This window comes from Tamandua tetradactyla, chromosome 20 (assembly GCF_023851605.1).
Source record: "Tamandua tetradactyla isolate mTamTet1 chromosome 20, mTamTet1.pri, whole genome shotgun sequence".
Lineage (NCBI taxonomy): Eukaryota > Metazoa > Chordata > Mammalia > Pilosa > Myrmecophagidae > Tamandua > Tamandua tetradactyla.
In genome coordinates, this window is record NC_135346.1 from 49037122 (window position 1) to 49059001 (window position 21880).

General features: G+C 41.1%; 1 protein-coding gene across 4 annotated transcripts in view; it reads left to right on the forward strand.

Moving 5' to 3' along the window:
• Positions 1 to 21880, forward strand: part of TENM2 (teneurin transmembrane protein 2) — a 652889-nt gene that overhangs the window by 178734 nt on the left and 452275 nt on the right. The window lies entirely within an intron of this gene.

A 21880-nucleotide genomic window follows, 5' to 3' on the forward strand; every position in this document is an offset into this window, starting at 1 on the left:
GAATCACTGCAAATTTATCAATTCCCTGTTCTATGGCCCAGCACCAGGATAGGCACTTTGAAGATGTGCCAGAGCAATGGTAAAGAGCCATGGCCCATTGAGGGCAGTGTGATTGGAAGGCAAGACCCATGTAGAAGTGTCTAAGTTACATGAAGCCAACTACAGGTGCCATGGTTGTTTCCATGATTTAAAAGCCTGTGCCCTACACTCTTAACACTCACAACTCATATGGCACCTGCCTCTTTCTTTCTCAAGTTAGGTGGACACTGCAGATGCTAACTTACTAAAACAAGGAAGGAGCTGGACTTTTTACCACTAATGAACTAGTCAGAAGACAGTCTGTGAAAACGTTCAGGAAATATTAACATCATATAAGCTGTTTATAAAAAGGCTTTCCAGGTAGTTATTAGATAGTCTCAATTTTTTCCCCTAGAAAAAGAGATAATTCTCTGTGTATGTGTAATATATATATAATGTATAATATATGCACTTATTTTGGCTCCTTTTAACTATGTAGTTTTTCATTGACTATAAGTCTTTATTAAACTGTTGTAATGCTCCAGGTACAATGCAAGACATTTAGGCTTTAGTAGGGAGAAAAATAAGTTCCCTGCCCTCCCAGAACATATAGTTTTATGGGGAATTCTTGGGGAAGATAGATATTTAAAAAATAACTCATACAAGTTGTGAGAAGTACTGTGAAGAATAGGAGACTTTTTTACAACCCTGTCAGGGACAGAGGGCAGTGAACTTATGCTCAGCTTTGCATTAAAACAAAACAAACAAAAATAATAAAGCATAAACACAACAAAACCTCTCAAGCCAATGTGTGGAGAAAGAATTAGTAGGGGCCACGTGGTTAGACTGGTGACTAGACTGGCAGGCAAGATGGAATGAACTATACACATTTGCAGATGCAAAGATCTTCCTTCTGTGTCTCTTTCACATGTTCTGCAAATCTTCCATAAAGATTGGCAATTTATCCATCAAGCCTGGGTAACCTAATATATCAATTCTCCATTTTCCTTGCCCATGTTAGTGATAACATATCTCCCATTAACCTATGCTGAAAGAGCTATTTCTTTTCTGAGAATCTATTTATGTCCCCCTATAACTTTCTTAAAAATATGCCTCTGGGATGTAATACCTCAAGCTCATATTCTATCTGAAATGTGAATACTTTTGCCAAATTCCAGTAACATCAATTGGACCTTTTCTGACTCATTTGATCATGGAATAGTGGGTATGTTGTCCCTTGGGGGAAAGACGAGGCCCATCCTTTTCATTTGAAGGAACTAAAAACTGAATTTGATTTTTTTTTTAAGCTTGTCTTGCATTTAATCTTCCCTGTTGACACTATCCTATGACATTTATTTCAATTATTTCCCATATCAGAGAAACAACAGGTAATCTTCGTTCTAAAATTTCTTTGAGTTGGTGTGTCTTCTTGTTCTTATCTCTGGTTTTTATAACCCTAAGTGACATACTGGATTTTATTTCAGCTCCTTCTCGCTGAATAGCCTCAATTCTTTGCACAGTTCCTTACATAGCCTTTCTAGCTGGTTCTTGTTACTTTCCAGTTGTCAGAAACTTTTAGCTATGTGATCCTTTTTCCTTAAGGATTTCTAAGATGAAAGCCTGGCTTTACCTTTCTTAATCTCCACAGTCCATCAAATTTGCTTTATGAAAACGTGCTAGCCTGTACCACCTTATACAGAAGAATTAGTTGTCCATTTTCCTTCCAATTGCCTGTAGTTATTAACAGAAATTTTACCCATCCATCATTTTCATATTTTTCTTCACTTCTCCTTACTGGTAAGAAGAATATATAAGCTTTTCCCCAAACATTCGTTAACTTATTTAATCATGCAGATTGAGAAGCTCTGATATTTCCACTGAATTTCTCTGATATGTTTTAAAGGTGTTGATATGTAAAGAAATTTCACCCTGTAAGAGCTGCTGGTCTTTCATTAAACTAACAACAATTAACACTTTGTATATGTTTCTTCATTTTTTAAAAGACACGAAATGTGTTATGCATCAGAGTATATCTGTTGAAGTACTTGAGTATAATTTTTACTGTAACAGTGGAGAAACTGAGTCAAAAGTGAAAAAAATGCATTATTCAGCACAAAGACTACAGAAAGCATTATCCTAAGAATTGACAGGGATAGAGTGATAAGACATGACTCTTGTCTTTAAAGGACATGTATTTTAGCAGGTGAGGGGGGAAGGGTGTTTGTATATCCACACTAAGATGAACATTAAGGGAAAGAGAGATTTGTAATAGAGTAGTTCTGAGATTTCAGTATTAGGTCCTGTGACCCACATCTGCCATGGGGGCACAAAGGAAACACAGTTACGTCAGCTTGTGACTATACATTGGCATTTGAAACCCATGTTTTTGTTGAAGGAGTATGTTGTTTTTGACCCCAGATCTCTTAAACCATGTAAATAATATCAGTAGGGACATGCCCCCCTTTTTAAAAGGGGGGAGGGAACTGATGTGGCAACTGGAATTGGACTGATCCCTAGCCCCATTGCCCATTTAGATAAAATAAAAATAACAGTAAACCTTTGCTTTGTCCAGGTGTATTAGACTTTGTCAACAGTAATGAAAATGATTTATTTTTAAGGTGAAAAGGAATAAGATGGTGAACTGAAGAATTTGTACCTTACCTAAGGGGGATGTCATCAGCCCACCTGGAGGACTTTCACAAAGGAAAATGAGCCAAACTAGCAGAATTAAATGATAAACTAGAGTCAAAGTACCCAGCAGAGGAACTGACATGTAGTAGGTGCTCAGTGAATATAATTTTCCCATCTCCATTCTCTTGCCCCTAATCCAGGATGTTTTCCCCTTTGCTTCTGTGGCTGTCAGTATTAGCCTGCTTATAGGAAGTGCAATACAGACTCCTGTGACCCCCACTAGGTTTGTGGATCTGATTCTCAGAGTTGACATCTTCCTCCTTGATGTACTAGGTAAATTTAAAAAAAAATTTTTTTTTTTATTGTACAGTGTAACATATATACAAAGCAAAGAAAGAAAAAAGCAATAGTTTTCGAAGTACTCTTCAACAGGTAGTTACAAGACAGATCCCAGAGTGTGTCATGGGCTACCATACCATCCTCTCAGATTTCACCTTCTAGCTGCTCCAGAACATTGGAGGCTAGAACAAGTAACTATTTTTTTTATCATCACAGTTGACACTTTTTTTCTTTTTTGTGAAAAATAACATACAAAAAAGCAATAATTTCAAAATACAGCCCAACAATTAGTTGTAGACAGATTTCAGAGTTTGGTATGATTACAGTTCCACAATTTTAGGTTTTTATATCTAGCTGCTCTAAGATACTGGAGACTAAAAGAAATGTCAATTAAATGATTCAGCAATCATATTTGTTTGTTAAATCCTACCTTCTCTGTATAACTGCATCATCACCATTGATCTTTCTGTCCCACTTTTTAGGGGTATTTGGACTATGCCCATTCTAACTTTTCCATATTGGAAGGGTCTGTCAATAATGTGGGGTAGGGAGAGAAACTAGCTGATGTTCTGGAGAGGCTGGGCCCTCTAGGTTTCAGGACTTATCTGGTCCAGGGACCCATCTGGAGGTTGTAGGTTTCTGGAAAGTTACCCTAGTGTGTAGAACCTTTGTAGAATCTTCTGTATTGCCCTAGGTTTTCTTTAAGATTGGCTGGAATGGTTTTGGTTGGGGTTTGGCAAGTTATGATAGGTAGCAATGTCTAACTGAAGCTTGTATAAGAGTGACCTCCAGAGTAGCTTCCTGACTCTATTTGAACTCTCCCAGACACTGATACTTTATTAGCTACACTTCATTTCCCCCTTTTGGTCAGGATGGCATTGTTGATCCCATAGTGCCAGGGCCAAACTCATCCCTGGAAATCATCTTTCACTGCTGGATGTCATGTCCCACGTAGCAGGGAGGGCAATGATTTCACTTGCAGAGTTGGGCTTAGAGAGAGTGAGGCCACATCTTAACAACAAAAGAGGTCCTCTGTAGGTAACTCTTAGACACACCTATAGGTAGGCTAAACTTCCCAGCTTATACATAAGCTTCACAAGAGTAAGCATCAAGATCAAGGGCTTGGCCTATTGATTTGGGTGTTCCTAAAGTTTGACACAATATCAGAGGTTTCCCCGATGGTGAAGTTGAATAGTTCCACATTTTCTCTCCTGTCCTTCAAAGGACTTTGCCAATACTTTTTGATTATCTGCTTAATATATTCTAGAATGTATCTAGGCATTACATTAAGCTATACAGGATTAAAGGCCCTCATTCTTATTCTGGGTTCCCTGTGTTTCAATTGTTTACATGAGCTATCCAGACAATTAGATTATGTGCTATAGAAAATTTAGTTTCTGGACAAAATAACCCTTTCTTCCTTTGGTCTCAAAGAATAGGTGAGGTTCTCAAACATAGACAATGTCTTCCTTACCCCTGTGCTGTGAATTACCTTAATCCTGATCTAATTGACTTTGTTCTTATCTGTAAATATGTTCTAAGTAATTTTTGACCAAGCTCTTGCCCTCCTCACCTTGCAATGGTCCTGTTCTTATAATCCAGTATTTTTTAAAGTTTTGAGTCTGGTGGAAAAGGAAATGATTCCAGAGTGGTACATTTGTGGTGAACTGATATCTTCTGCTGGGATAGTTGTCACACCATAGATGATTGTCTAACCATAGAGGCAATTAGTTAATCAAGAATGGTTGACTGTGGCTTCCGAACATACTGTAGTGAAGTAATACATCCATAGTTTGATCCTCTCTTTAGACCTCTGGGAGCCTTTTTGAAGATTAAAGTCATTAAGCAAATAAACCGGTCTGTCATTAAAGTGTATGTTCCAGCCTGGGTCTTTTTCATTTTCTTTTAAATCAAAATGATGTAGGTGGCTGTTATAGATTGACTTGGAGCCCCCCAAAGGACACGGTCAAGTCCCAGCCTCTGGTTCTGTGAAATGTGAACTTATTTGTAAACAGGGCCTTTGACGATGTTTTCCGTTAACATGCACTAAACTGAGTTAACTTGGGCCCTAATCCAGTGTGACCGGTGTCCTTGGAAGGAGAGGAAATATGGACAGAGAGAAAGACAGGCAGCCATGTGATGGAGGCAAAGATTGAATTATGCCACACCCAAGGAACACCATGGGTTGCCGTGAGACACCAGGGGAGAGGCATGGAAACAGGTTCTATCCACTTCAAGAGGAAGCAGGATGCCACTGACACGTTGATTTCAGACAGTTAGCCTCCAGAACCATCAGAAAATGAATGTGTGTTGTTTCAGCCACCAGCCTATGGTACTTTGTTACAGCAACCCTGGAAATTAAGACAGTGGCTTAACCAGCATGAGGATAGTTTCTCTCCTCTCTCTTTTTCCATATTCCTAAATAGGCCTGAAATGACATTTTTTTTTCAGATGAGAGAGAATTCCTTCTTTAGTGGCACAGCCCTTTTAAAGGTTTCTGAGAACTTAGGATTTAACTTTTTTGATGTGATTATATTATATTCCACTAGTATATCAGGAAATATGCTTTGGGAAAGACTTTGGAGAAAGGGTATATAGAATACAGTGATAGCAGGTAACATCAAGGGGACTGGACTTGAATGTGGTGTCAGAAAAGGCTTCCGTAAAGAAGTGAGCTGTTAATAGGAGGTAATTAGAGGAAGTGGCTGAGGGAGGGAGAAAAAAGAGCAAGCGTGAATTGGAAGAGAAAATGCTGTGATCCAGGGACCCAAAGAAGGGCAGGGCTGTTGGGTCAGAAAGAGGACCAAGAGAGAGGAGTGAAATAGAGAGAAAGAAGTGGGCAAGGGCCAGGCCGTATAAGGATCTGTGGGCCATATTAAAGGAGTATGGACTCTAAGCTTGGCAAAATGGAAGCCAGTGCCAGATTTTTCAGGAGGGGAGTGTAATACTCAGATTTGTTTATAAAAGATCACTTTATTATCCAGATGGATTAAAGATTAGAGAGAGGGGCAAGAGTGACATTGAAAGAACCAGTAAGAGGTTGTCCCATGGTGCAAGATGCTTTGATGGAATAATGGCTCCACCCTGCCCCTTGGAAGATTACAATATAGTAAGGTAGCAGACATATGTATGCAAAAATAGCACAGTGAGTATATGATAGTGACATAGGAATTAAGCAAGATAAAGTGAGGAAACGGAGAGGTCACTTTTAGCAGAGAAAATCAGGGAAATATCTTCTTATGTGATGAACAGGATCCAACTGTTAAGGTCTTAGGTGTGTTTTGTTTTGTTTGTTGTTATTCTGATTTTAGTTCATTCTGCTTCCAGAGTAAGAGACTCCTCTAAGAACTAGCGTCCCCACTGTGTTTTGTTGTTGTTTTATTCTATTTTGATTTTAAGTCATACACACACACACACACACACAAACACACACACCTATTCAGGCTCACATTATCCTTGTCATGCAAGTAGAAAGCAGTTTTTGTTACTTTCTTTTTCGCAAGAGAGGTTTAGAGACAAGCCTTCTCTTCTACAGAGGACATACTGATGCTATGTGAACAATACATACACATAGGCACACACAAATGACTGTGTAAAAGTTACCTTAAAAACTGTAGAATTGAATGCTTTTAGAAAGGCTTACACAAAGTTTTCATACACCTCTTGGGGCTCCTTCTTGAAATACCTTCACGATCATACTAATCATTCATTTATCACTGCTCACACTCAGCGCTATTTCACTGGGGGGTGACTGGTCAAGTATGGTCCACTGGTGAATCTCTTGCAAAAACACTCGATGATCTCTCTCTAAGCAACTCAGCAGGTGAACTCATGCCCTCCCTCCTCCGTGGGACATGACTCCCAGGGGTGTAAATCTCCTTGGCAACATGGGGCATGACTCCTGGGATGAGCTGGGACCTGTCATCATGGGATTAAGAAAACCTTTTTGACCAAAAGGGAAAAGAGAGAAATGAGACAAAATAAAGTTTCAGTGGCTAAGAGATTTCAAACAGAGTTGAGAGGTTATTCTTATGCATAATATAGATATCCTTTTTTAGTTTGTAGTATGTTGGAGTGGCTGGAGGAAAGTACCTGAAATGTTGAACTGCATTCCAGTAGCCCTGATTCTTGAAGATGATTATATAACTATATAGCTTTTACAATGTGACCATGTGATTGTGAAATCTTTGTGTCTGATCATCCTTTTATCCAGCGTGTGGATAGAAGAGTAAAAACATAAGGACAATAAATAAATAAATAATAGGGGGTGAAAAGGGGTAAAAAAAAAAATGGGGTAGATTGAAATCCTAGTGGTCAATGAGAGGAGAGGAGTAAGAGGTATGTGATACATGGGTTTTTCTTTTGTCTTTTTATTTCTTTTTCTGGAGTGATGCAAGGTTCTAAAAATGATCGTGATGATGAAGGTACAACTATGTGATAAAAAAATAAGTGGTCTAACTGATCATCCAGGTGTTTTGAAAACTTAATTCCAGCTGCAGGTTCCATCCAAGGGAGCTGTGAACTGATTTTTCAGAAGGTTCCTTAGCCTAGGGTCAGTTGTAAGTTTTTAATCATAAGAGGCTATCCTCAAAGACAGTGTTTGATTTTGTCCCTCGTACTGGAAGGGGGGTGGGGGAACAAAGCCTTATTCATGTAAGTATTTGAGAAGTGCATGTTGGGCCAGAAGAATGGGTGATTATTTGAATGTGAATTTTTATTATACCTGGTGGTCTCTAAGTTGAAAAATGGCACATCTCAACTAAGAAAGATAATAGTGTCCCATAGCTTTGCAGTCTTAGACCACTCCAGGAAATTCTGTTCCATTTTGAATGATGCAATTTAAGATCACTGAAAATTCCAAATGCATCCCCCCAAAAAGTGGAAAAACTGGCATTTTAAGAAATGCTGTAGAAATTTGGAAGGCTTGACCTTGAGATTTAGAGATACATTGCAGCTGTCTCAAGTATTGTGAAAGACTGTCGGGGAAGAGAAATGAGACCAATTCTGCCTGTGTATTTCTTAGTATACCTGGGTAAATCAATTGAAATTGCAGAGATCTTAATATGGACTCACTGTTGGAGGAGAAATTTCTGACATCCCGATGTAGCCAAGAAAGGAACGGGATGTAGTTCCATTCAGGTGGGGAGTGATCAGAAAGAGACTGGATATTAATAATAAAAGTTGCTAATATTTCTAAGGCAATCAATGATTCGAGTGTTTTCACATGAATTAACTCAATCATCATAGCAACACTTTGCGGTAGCTTCTATTGTTATTCCCATATTATGGATGAAGAAATTGAGGTCCAACATGGTTAAGCCACTTGCCTAAGACCATGTGATTAGTAAGTGACAGACTGGAATTTGCACCCATGCAATCTGACCATACAGTTCTCTGGGTGGCTATCGGTGAGAGATGCTGGGTGGGATTTTGTCCTGGGTTTCCCAGGTGGCCTTTGAAAGGGCACCAATATTCTGATTCTGTGGTGGTGCGTAATGAATACACAGGGGCTTTTTAGACGGTGTGCCCAGATTTCCTGAGGTTGAGCCTCCATGCTGAGTCAGTCTGTCTGCTGAAGCCATGCACAGCATCCAGGTGCCTAGACATGCCTACTCCTAGTCACTTAGAATTGGGGTTCACTGTGTCTTGGTAGGGTTTTCTTTGTCTGCCTTATTGATGCTGTCCATTTCAGCAGCCATGCCGTGGCATTCAATTTTTTAGAAACAATCACAAAAACACTACTGGAAAAACGTCCTACTTTTTTGGGCTATGGGCTTATGACTACAACGTCATTCTAGACATGATGGACAGCTGCTTATCTTCTTCACCATCAGAGACTGCACGTTGTGTGAATGTCTGAGAGGGATCTTGGCTTAATTGACCCTTTGTACCTTAGGAAACGCAATGAGAAATGGAAAATGCTTCCCGGTTCAGGACTGGGAGAGAGAGTCCTTTTCCAATTTGATAAGATCTAGCTGACCAAGAAAAACAACTGACCCCATTTCATATACAGGTACTTTAAAATAATTTGACAACAGGTAGTTAAAATGTAAGGATGCCAGGTTGTCAATCACATCTCGTCCTTCTGGATTTTAACGCCTGTTTTACTTGAGGGAAGATGATATTTGAACATTTTATGGCATCCATCAACAGAAATGTGTGCATGGTTTCAAATAAGGGTTTTCAGCCTTCTGAAACCAATTACTTCTGCCTAAGTGGAAATGCCAAAGCAGGGATGTGTCAGCAACTAAGAAAATAGTTGTTGTTTTGTTTTGTTTTTTTAAAGAATTAAATACACACAATGATGCATGAAACAACAGAGATCATGTACCAGTGCGTACACACACACACACACACACACGCACGCACAAACCTTTTTAAGAGATATTTCAAAAAGTCGGTGTCAAGCAATGTTAACCTAGAGAGATGCAGAAATGTCAGACACATTACATGGGCAGGACTTGCGGTTGGCATTTGGCTGCCAGCGGGGGAGTCATCCTCCGGCAACTAATTCCTCAGGAACTTCATGCTGAGTCTGTCTACAGGGAAGGGAGAGAAAAAAGGGAGGAGGGGGGAGAACAGATAGTGCCTATTATATTTTTCCTTCCCAGCTGGAGAAGGCCTCAGCTGTGTCAGGCTGGGCGCGCTGGTGATTTTCTGTAGTTAGAGGGTAAGGCGGGCAAGAAGAGCACCCCGTTCCCAGTCCATGCCAATGGTGAGGCAGCCCCTTCTGGTCCTTAGCATTGCTGGCACGACCCAACGCAAGCCAGACTGTTTCTTATGGAGACTCGTCAGTGCTTCGCCTCGGCCTGTGGATTTTCTCCATGAGAAGCTTGTGATGGAATGTCTGGGTAAGGACGCTGGATGTGCATGCAACAGCTTTTCAGTGAACTTTCCTAATTGATGGAGTAGTTGGCTGGTGTATTTACTTTAACCCTTCAGTGGGTGTTTGGGGAAGAAAAGGGGGTTGGCCATGAAATGGTTTGATTTTTGTACTACAGCTCTCTGACAGGAGTTGTGAATTCTTTTCGGTGTAGTTCTTCATTCCTACTAAGCTGTTGATCTGCATTTCTTTTTTATCGCCTCCCTCCATGATGGCTCCCAGGTATATCGCCAGAAAAAATATTCTATGGAAATGGATATAAAATGGGATTTATTAACTGGGAACATCTGTGAAGTCAAGTAGCATGTGTTTATTGCTGAAATACTCTTTCCAGTTACTCTCCCGACCTCTGTCACATTTTTTACCCTCCAAGTCCTGTTTCTGGTAGCTCCCCGGAACCACTTTATTGTGGTTCTGTACCAAGACATTTTAAACATGGGCCGAATGATTCATTCTGTGAACTGTACTTCTTTAAAACATGGGTTATTCCTGCTATTTGTGTCTGATATTTAGTATGCTGGACAGATGCCTTGGAAGCTCCTGGTGTCTTTTGCTGCAGGTGGCTGTTGACAAATCTTCAGGTGTACCATTTTTCCCTTCAAGTGATGTGCTGAAGTCACGGCAATTTAAATGAAATAATAACCCTTTTTGCGTTAGGGCAACTTATGGCTTGCAAAATACTTTTACTTTTATTATCTGATTGATCTCATTTTGTCGTTACAGCAATCCTATGTGTGGTTAAGGCCATTACTGTTAGCTCCAAGGAGACTAAGGGCAGTGGACTTGTAGAACGGTGCATGTGTTGTTATCTTAGCCCACTGCATGTCTCAAGCTTTGGTTTTCTTATGTGTCTAAATCATAGGCAGTATAGACACAACCGTTCAAACAAAAAAGCCTGCATCCATCTTGTCTGTTCTTATTTTTTTAATTTTGGGGGATTTTTTTTTCCCTATTTTGCCCACTGTTTTTTTTTTTTTTGCTTCTCAGGGCACAGTAGGCACAGCTGTGAAGTGGAACAAGTTCAACATGAGCCCACCTCATCTCTCTTTTCTATGAAGCCCTCAAGACACACACATGCACACACAAACCTTGTTTGCTTCCTAGGTTTAGGAGCCCTGAGATTCAGGTTCTCTGTTTTCTCTCATTTAACAGGAAAATCATTACAAAATCTGATAAAGAGTTAATATTATCTCTCAAGAATCTAGAGAAAACAAAGATAAGGTCCTATAAGGGGGCAATTTCATTTAAGTTTATCTGAATAGAGGGGTTTTGCGAAGACCAGGAGAAATCCCAGCATCCTGCAAACCAGCACACCTCAGCTACCTCAGTCTTTAGGAACAAGTGCCTATGTCCCCAGAAGCTAGTGAGGGCAGCTTCAAGAGCCCATGTCTACTGTCTCTTCAGAAAGTATTAGCATTCTCACAAAAACCCACCACCAGAGACCTTGAGAAGTAGGTAGAGATCAAGTACCTAGGAACACACAGAAAACGCTACTGCCACAAGCCTCATCTGATTCAGGACGGTGTAGACATCTCTTCCCACTTCCATCCACTTTTCCTCAACCAAGGCCATGCCTCCCTCAAACACTCTGCCTCAGTGACTAACTAGTTCTGTGTGAGAACAGGGGCTGAGGCTTGAGCTGTCATGACACACACACTCATGAAAGGGAGTGAGGCATCTCTTGTTGGGTTTACCAAGTATGCTTGGCTGAACTTTCTTATGTGCCTTTCCTTGGACTTCAGTGAAAGAACAAGCAATTTCCCTTTACATAATTCCTTTGTCAAGGCAATTTTCAATTTTCAAGCTTTTTTCTTACACCATTGACCAATACCCTGATTTCTTTATAGAATGTTCAAATACCCTCTCACTCCAGTCCCAGTCTCTCTTCCGGTTTTCATCAACACACGTATGCAGAAGAGATGTATAATATCACTGTATTTGCACTGGCATGGAGTTGGGGTGAGGGGGCAGGGCCGTCTTCTATACTTTATTTTTTGAAGTTCTGAAAACTCTTGGAAAGTACATGGAAGGTGCTTGGCCAAGGGGAGGGGGGGCGGTCATAAAACCTTAAAACATCAGAGCTGGAAAGCAGCATGCATGGTATTTGGTACAGTTGTCTGCCTATAATGATGAGGAAACTGAGGCCTGGGGAAATTGAGTTGCATCCCTGATTACAATGTCGTGGTTATGCTGCATATTTTCTGTTTGCCTTTCACATTCTCCTCAATGCTTTGAGACTCTGAAAATTGACCATATAGTCTGCATCAGTGAGCTCCCTTGACCTCTACCTACCCACCAGGTCTAAGCAATGGGAGGAAATCAGAGAATGGAGGAGATATCAGGATATTTATGATCCACCCTCTTCCTTGTCTTGGTGCCATGGCTTGGCTGTTTCCCTCTACCTGAGTGGCAGCTACCTCGGTGCTCCTCTCTGTATAGTTCTGTCTCTAGGCTCCCCTAATTGCTTCCACTCTTTTCCCTTGGGAGCCATCAATAGCAACAGCTTCCCTTTGTTGCTAGGCCTGGAATGCTGCATCATCCTTTTGATTTCCCTAAACCTTGCTCACGGTTTTTAACACAGTCCCCTTAATAAATTCTCTTCAAATCACCCAGTTGGTGCCATCTGTTTTCATGCTGGGACCTTGATGGATACGATAACAGCAAGAGTGAAAAATACAGCCCAGCTAGTTCTCCATATCCTAATACCTACGCTATTACTCTTTCTACTCTACTGCTTCTACAGTGGATGGCTTAATACTTTTCATAATTATAGGTGGTACTTTTATCAATACATAATACTTCCCATAGTGTATAATGACAGCATATAGTAGTTAAAAACATAGGCTCAAAGTTTTGGTCTCAAATCCCATTTCTGCCACGGCTAGCTGTCACTTAACTAGAAAGTTATTAAACGTCTCAGTATCTTCTTTTGTAACGCTAAGACTATTGCACAGATTAAATACTGTCTGTTCATTCAAAGAACTTAATGCATATAAACATTGAATGTTAAATGTTCATAAGTGCCCAGCACATGCTAAGTGCTCCAGAAATGTTACCTTATATTAGTATTTGCTATTTGTTCTGTACATGATCATATTTATTAGGACTCTGACTCTCCAAGTGGAAAACTTTGCATATTTTCCCAAGCCTGGCACTCTATCATAAAATTTCATGAGGATAAAGTCATCCGTTCCCAGGAATTCTGAAGAACCATGGGGGAGGTGGAGAGGTGCACGTAGGTGGAGGTGTGAGTCACAGGATGTGAGGACGGATAGGAGAGAAACCTAGGCCTCTGTGGTGGACAAGCTGTGATCTGCTTAGGAGGGACGGGAATCGGCTCCCTTCGAGCAGGGTGGGCATCCAGCTCTGGACAGCTTGGCCTGGGAGAGGACCATGGAATCTCACATCCCACAGATCCATCATTAAGGGGTACAGTCACGAGCTGGCTGTTCCTGTAACAATAAGGATGCCTGGGGTGGTTCCCATAGGTGCTGATAAGTCCCCACCTAGAGTCAGTATTCCTTTAGATTCAGGATGTGAAATTGTTGTGTTCCTTAAAAAAAAAAAAAAAAAGATTGTTTTTCCTTTTGAGTTTTTGATGAATATCCAAAAATATGAAACTGGTTAGCCTTGAACATCGTCACTTCAGTATGGATTTGACAAGAAGAGCTAGAGCCTCTGAATGTGATGCCCGGCTATTCTCTGATGAAGATACCAACATGCTCTGTTTTATCCTCAGTAGCTTTGTGCCTTGTCTCCCCAAGGGCCTTGGTAAATCGTGGCTTCTCTTACGCATGCTCTATGTGTGTCCAGTGGATTCACTTCTATCATTGCAGAGGAGATGGTGACATGCCTCTAAAATAAAGAGAAATAAAGTCATCCCATGTTCTGTCATTTAGGACAGTGACAACCTTCCGTTATTACTTTTTGTCAGACAAGGAACGAGTTTGATGTACTGTTGGAGGGCATGTGAACACAAGAGAAAGTCTTGGTGATATATAGTCACTCTGGGTCAGACATGGGGCTACCACCCAATCACAGGCCACCCAGGCTTCTTTTACACGTCCCTTTCCTGCCTGTTTTCTCTTTTGCTTTTATTATAATTTGATTTCTGGAGAAGAAGTTAATTATTCTGAGAGCCTGCAGGCTGGCTGAGGCTAGGTAGACCCTCAACCTCGATGGGGTTACTTGTAAAGAAATGACTGTGGGTGCCTCAAGAGTGTATGGCAGGGCCATGGTGGCTCAGCAGGCAAGAATGCTTGCCTGCCATGCCAGAGGACCGGGGTTCGCTTCCCGGTGGCTGCCCATGTAAAAAAGAAAAAAAGAGTGTACGGCAGCCTGCAGATGGCTTCTCGTTGCTCTGTCCACGCTGTGTGTCCACCCCAACCCCAGGCCCCTACAAGTGACTGCTGAATGTCTCTGTGTCTAGGATAATCGATGACTAAGATGGCAGAAGAATGTATCCTCCTTTCTAAACTCACTGTTTTACCACTTTCAATGAACCTTCTCAATGAGACCCACCCTTAGACCATATACCTTACCATACTGTCTAAAATTAAAAATCACCTTCACATCCCACCCACCCCCTCACTCTCAATCTGCCTTACCCTATTCTAAAACTTTTCGACTTTTCCTGTTTTTTTTCATAGCACTTACGAGTAGTCTCTGACATGCTCTGTAATCATGGACTCTGTTACTGCTTTTTATTTATTTATTTTTAATATTTGATCGATTTTTTTTTCTGTCTATCACTAACATGTAAGCCCACCAGATCAGGAATCTTTTTCTGTTTTGTTCATGAATATAGCCTATGGACTATATACTGCCTGGTATGTGGTCAGCTTTCTGCCCATATTTTGCAGAACAAATGAGGGGAAAAGTGTTCCAAAGAGCCATTCAAAGACATTACTTATCTCCAGAAAAAGACCCAACACTGACTTTCTCCACCTTGAGGAATATGTACTGCTATTAAAAATAATCATTCTACAATCGCAGTCTGTAAAAATGTCAGTGTCAATTTATTCCTGCAAAAGAAATGTTGTCTTTGTAACTGGAAAATGTTTTCATTTTAGATTAATAACAAGTTGAAAACCCAAAGTGGAAGTCTGGTTGAGCAGCAGAAATTTCTCTGCAGGCTGAATTGGCCTTAGCATTATGGACCTGATGCAAAGAATCAAAATCCATCCCATAGCACTCGAAGGAAACTGGAGGCTCCTTGAGCTTCCCAACAGCTGTTCAGGGCCCGTAGCCTTCCCATCCCTTCTCCCACCACTGATGTATCCAGCAATTAGCGTGTGTCTGCTGGTCCAGAGATAGAACTGCAGAGATGGTGCCAGAAGGGCCACATCCAGCAGCATCGCTGATTGGGAAAGTTTCATCCACTTTGAATCACCAGCATGCTTCTCCCAGTGAGCTGTGCATGCCGCAGGAATGAGCTCCTCTGCTGGAAAGCATTAAGCAGCTGCAGAAGCGCTGCTTGACTTGGGGCTGGCCTGCAGAACGTGTTCTTGATTCTCAGATGGCTTTTTGGAAGGGAATCATGGTGATTAATTTCAGCTTCCCCCATACCCACACACACACACATGCCCACACAGCTCTGTAGTATTCAACCACTGAACTAAGGATTTGCCTTGCTCTTTAGGAGAAAGAAAGTCCACCCACCACCCCCACCACCGCATCCTCCAACGTCTTTATTTTATCCTTAAGTGTGGGAGAATGTAGCTTTGTCTAATCACCTGTTTTTCATCTATGTATTCAAGTATTAGAGTTTCTTTATCATCTAGGAGAAAATACATTAAGGATCAAAAAGAATACGTGATGTTTGTGATGGCTGATCATTTTCCTAGAGAGTTGCTCTAGGAAAGTTGCTCTTTCCTCTCGTCTTCATAGTTGAATTTTGCTTGTGTAAGGGTCTGTGTGACTTAAGCAGGTATCCTGATAGGCAAGGTTCTGGTTGTCAGCGGGCCGTGGTGAGGTTAAGGATGAAAAGCCAATTTTAGATATTCTCCGCATATTGATCTCAGTTTATCAGAAAGGCTTTTGCTGTGCTGGTTCACTCCTGTGCTTAGGCAATGGCTTTTACAGATTTACTGCCACAACTTATTCAATCTATTATAAAGTAGCATCAGCATTCAGGGTGCTTTTCCCCTGTCTTTGACCCACTTTTAAAAACATCCAACTAAAGAAGCTTCATTAAGTTTACCTACAGATTGCAAGACAATCAGAATTCCTCTTACAGTGTTACCAGAAGATTTACTATAAGTCCCCCACACCTTACCCTCCCAAACCTGCTGTCTTTTGGTCTCAAGAAGGGCTGCCATGCAGGAAATTCTTTACCAAAATCCAATTGAACGGCCAGAGGTTTTTCTTTTTTCCTCCCACTATTCCTTTTCCATTGTCACTGATTATCCTGCTCACAGACTCCACTTTCACACTTTCTCTTTGCCCAGCCTCCTCCCTACGGAGCAGTCAGTGCCAGACACCACAAGTGTGGCCCTAATGCACATGCTATTAAATGTTGCCTCTCAAACTCACAAAAGAGTGCATTCCAACCCTCTCGTTGAAGGAAGTTTGTTTGAGATTCACCACTTAGAAAAATATCGTCAGAACAAGTGAAAGCTTCAAAAGATATTTTTTAAAATGCTTTTTGGGGTGGAGTGGTTTGCATTCCAGCCTGTCTGGTGTGGTCTTCTTTATTTCTTACCTATATGGACCCTAGAAAGTACAACTTGTACCAGTAAGCTTTTTCCAGATCAGATATCTAAGTCACGTTGTTTTTTTGCATTAGGTGTTTTATGCTGAGAATTTGAAATTGCAGCCCTGAGCCCCCAAGTGATCAGAAAATGTCAATGTCCCCAGACATAGTAACCAGCTGAGATACTGAGGTGCTGCATGCTGAATGGAGATTATATGATGATGATGATGATGATGATAATGATGCCTGTCTCATGAGGTGGGAAATAGAAAAGAAGGAAAGGAAAACAATGCCTTGCACAGACATAAGCACATTGTCTGCAATTGCTCCTGAGTCATTTATAAGTTTCTTAACTTCATGATCACCTATGCCTTGAATAAATGGAAAAAATGGCAATGATTACTGCCAGCTTTTCATGAGGTTGTTTTAATATCTTGTGTTTCTCCTGTGTAGTCTGAACATCCCTTCACTTGAAATGGTCTGCTTGGTTTAATTAAGCTTTCCCCTAGCTCTCCAACTTGTTGAGCTTGACAAGCATTAATTGTTATTTATTTATTTATTTGACATCAGCCCTCTCGTCCTTGCCTGACAAAGAAGCCAACGAGTGACTGACAAGCAACATATTGCTAATTCAGGCTCTTGCCAGGGAAAAGCGTCCCAATCCATGAAAGTCAGAATTTTCAAGCCACTCCTATTGATAGTCTATGTTGAATCTCTTTATTTTGACTTCTTAGGTTAGGCATTGTTAGATAGGATCTGGCAGGCAGAGGAAATGGTGGAAAATTCCCAACCTAATGTCCAGCTGTGGCAAAAAGCAAATATACATATATATCACTGGGGGCAAATTTGGAAGATCCCTGAGTCTTCCTTCCACTGTTTATACTTTCACCTAAAACGACAAGCTGGTCTCTGTTCTTTAAGATTCAGTCCAGTTTTCTTTTTGCTGCCATCATTGTGCCTCGTATATCCTGTTTAAATTAGCTTAGCGATTTAATTTAAATTGTCTAGATTGTCGGCTCTCCGAGGAGAGAGATTGTGTCTTACTCACTGGCTTGCCCCACCTGGCAAAGAGTAGCTTCTGAAGAAACAGACCTCTACGGAATGTGGGTTGTAAGCTTTGTGATCTGGAAGCTCGGGAGAGCCTACCTTTGTTTCCGACGGCCCACTGAGCTACACGTGGCATGTGTGCCTTCTTTAGATCTAAACGGAGCGCGTTCTTGGGTGGAAAGGGGGCACTTGGAGACCTTAAGCCTGTGAGGATTGACTCTACCGGCTTCGGTCTCGAGCAGAGAAGATCAGGGCCAAAATGCATATTTACAATCTGTGAATGAATGAGCCTTCTCCACCTGCCCATGGGGAGGGCTCCCCACCCTACCCTCCTCCAGCCGTACACATCTCTGCTGTGATAGATGGAGTTGACCGTGCAAATTGCTATGCTGATGAACCGCTCAGCTACCTGGGCAAATGTTCCAGAGACATCTCCAGGGATAAGCCACATTTTAGAGAGGGATTCATCCACAGCCTGGGGTGACCCTTTCAGTCCTCAGCTGGTAGAGTACAGTGGGTAGGGAAGATGAAAGGACTACATTATCAGTGTTCCGATTTCAGCAGCCCCGGTGCCACAGCCTGTCCTTCGGCTGGTGAGGAGCCTTATTGCATTTTTCACTCCTCCCAGAAAGTTATTCAAATTGAGACCTACAGGTCTGGATGTCACTGTACTCATTGAAGGAGGGAAACCAAGAAGCTGAACTGAAAGCACTTAAAGGAAGAATGCATTACCTTAAAATATGCAGATGGAAAACTGACATTATTGTCAATGTCAGAAGTCACCTTTCTGAGTAAACATTCACCTTTGGGCAAATGCAGGGATGTGGTTCTTTCCGTTTACAAATGACTGAATATGCAAATGCAAGGGTTAGAGTTGTGCCCCAGAATGCAGAGTTGTCTTTTTTTATCTATCCATAATGAGGAACATGCAGGAATCTGTCAAAAGAAGCATCGTGGGCTTGATTTGTGCCTCTGAATACAGGGGATTTCAGTGTTAAATCTGCCAGCTGGTTTTATGCCTAAGTATTACATCAGTCTCGTGTATGATCTTGCATCCTGTGTAAAATGCAATATTTTGGCCTAATGGGCTGGATTAGCAAGAGCTAGGAAGCCATAAATGAAAGTTTCTTGTTTCTAGAGAGCAAGTTAGAGCTTTTATATTATCTGCTGCAGAGCTCAGTGAATTTATATGTATCTCTTGGGCTTTGGTAATCTTCGTGTTAATGTCAAAATTGATCCCATTGTTATTGAGATGTGTGGGGGTTTTTTTTGTTGTTTCTTTTTTCAGGGCAAAGATGCAAGGTGCCTGTTGCCAGGGCTAATGAATATCTGCATGGGACACGTTCTTTCCAACCTTTTCCCAGAATTGAGTGAGGTTTTCTTGGTGCCTGCTATCATATTCATATTTATAGTGCTGCCTTTTTCTGCAATTCATTCATTAATTTCAACTCATGTTTATTGTGCACCTACTGTGTGCCAGGCACCTTGCTGGATTCTGGGAATGTAATGGTGAACAAAATCACCTGCACGCTTCCCCCATAAGATTCCAGTCTGGATGAGAAGACTGGAATAAATAAGCAATGTAAAAAATTAATTGCACGTTTACACTAGTGATGTGTGAGAAAACAGAAGGAAGTGATAAGAGGGCATTGTGGGGAGGGAGACCCCCCTCCCCCAGATCAGTTGGTAACAAGATAGTATTTAAGCTAAGACAGAAAAGATGTGATGAAGCCAGGCTTATAAATAGAGGAGGAAAGAACTTTCATGACAACAAGATTAATATGTACAAAGACCCTAAACTGGGGAAGAGTTTGGGATATTTGAAGAATTACGTGGAAGTGAGCAGATCTCGGTGCAAAGGGAGAGGGCACAATGCAATGAGATGGAATTAAAGAGGCTCCAGCAGGGAACAAATCATGCAGGGCCTTGTAGCCATAGTAAGGAATTGACTATTTTATTGGAAGTGCAGTTAGATGCCAGGGAAGGGTGTTTTTTAGTTCAGGTTACATTTTTATAAGACTGTCTAATGATAGATAGAAAAGAGGCAAGAGAGAAATAGGGCAATAATGCTGTATGTCTAGCTAACACAATGGGAGTCTAGGGTCTACAGAGATGCAGAGAATCTGAACATATTTTACAGGAAGACTCTCTGGGGCTGGATCTACACATTTAGTGGAAGAATCTGCAGCATGGATAACGTCTCACTCCACTATCAGTTTGAACTCTGATGCACTCGGAGCCTGTAGACCACACTTGTAGGGGTGAAGACTGGCAGATCCCTTTGACTGGCAGATGTGTTTAAGCTTGACATCTTGGTGCATGACAAGAAAGATTTATTTTTAAGCTTTGATAGTCTTGGATGGAATGTGGGAGCTATTGCTGTTGACATGTGAATATTTGCCTGCACTGTCATACAGCAGTCATATGCTCAGTGTGAACATGGCATTTCTTGTGATTTGCAGTCATAACTAGCATGTGGCTGGAGTTGTTCATTCTCTTTCCTTATTAGTAATGCACGTCTTCCATTAGCATATGCAGCTAACTACTCCCATTCCCCTGTGCAGTGTTGACATTCGTTGTAATGATTTATTATCCAAGCTAAATAACCCTCAATATGAAACAACAAACATGCCTGTGTTTGTGTTTTCCATTTGTTTTGTTTTCTCTTTCTTGCTTCCACATAAGTAGATAGTTCTTTATGTGATAATTACGTGGTACAGACTCAAGCAATTCAGAGCCCACTATAAAGATAAAGAATGCTGGCGATGTTTATTTTATTTTTTAAAAGAAGTGAAAACCCACCAAATTTTAGCGGCATCCCACTTGAAGCGTCGGAGTTTTGAAGAATGGTATAGATTGTTAAGAAAATGTTTGTTATGAGCAAACATGCTGTACAAAATGTAATGATCTATGAAAGGGCACTCGGGCATGCTGGGGAGCTCCCCATGGCCCCTGGAGTCTTGTTTTATTTGTTTGAGATGCTTCCGGAAATTATCTGACCCATCAAGAGCACTCGATAGTTATCAGGTGGCAGAGAGGTATGGTTGGGAGCCAGGGTTCTGATGTGTCACTACCTGAGTTTGTAGCCCAGCGACTCCGCTAACATGCTCTGCGACCTTGGGAGCTTCCCTTAGCCACTCTTCTATTAAATAGAGACAATAGTTATGGCTATTTCATAATGTTCAGGTTAAGATTAAGTAAGATCATAGATATAAGACTCTTGGAACAGTGCCTATCTCACAGTCAGTGCTCGCTGTTATCATCAGTAAATGGCCAAGAATGTTCCCATGTGGCATTATATATGAAAATATATCCATATAAACATATATAAAAAGATAGAGAAATAATCACAGAGACCCTTATTTGTAAACATGTATGTGTGCCAGTGAAACTAATATGGAGGGTGCTTTAGATTTTAGGCAGTGGTTTATTTGTCATGATAAAGGTGTGTCAGTATTTTACCCTCTACAACAGAGATTAGAAATCTGGGTCCATGACTTATTTCTATGTCAGTCAAAAAGCACATTCTCACCTTGCCCATTCATTCTAATCCTTCCAGAGTTTAGGTGGTTCCTTTTAGGCACTTCACATTTTGACCCTTCTCAACATCATCTTAGACATTGAGCCTTTTCATTGGCTAATGATAACTTACATATCCTAACATCCCAGAAACCCACATTGCATTTCCTCCAGTGAAAATTACCTTACCTGGCTTATTATCACAGTTTTGTTTTCTGAAGAATTAGGAACACTAATTTTCGATTGAGCTGCAGCCTAAAAATCTAAACAGGTTATTCTTGCCACAGGCTTTTCCCCAATAGAAAATTGTTATTGATGTTTTCTAAGTATCACATTCCATTCACAGGTAAAAAGGCTGCTTCCATTTGCCATCTTTCTAGTGATTTTTTTCTGCACTATGTCTGCAAGTCAACACTCCTGGGCTCAATTAAAATATGTATTTAGACACCGGATTTGCAGAGAGATGATCAAACTTGAATACTAATACCTGGGTTATTGTCTACAAATAAGAGGATGGTGTGCACTAAGGGATTGCTTTGGAGGCAATGCGCAGTGAACCCAGGACACCTGGGGGTGACTACAGCTCGGTACAAGCCTACAGTGGGATTTTGCAGCAAACGCAGAGTGTTGCTCATTAAAATCAAAATTTGATTGGGATCTTGTCTACATGAGCAATCTGAAGCCACCAAGAGCCTGCTGCTTCCTGCCTTCCCAGTGCCTGGCAATCCCACAGAGGGGTCAGTTCTCCT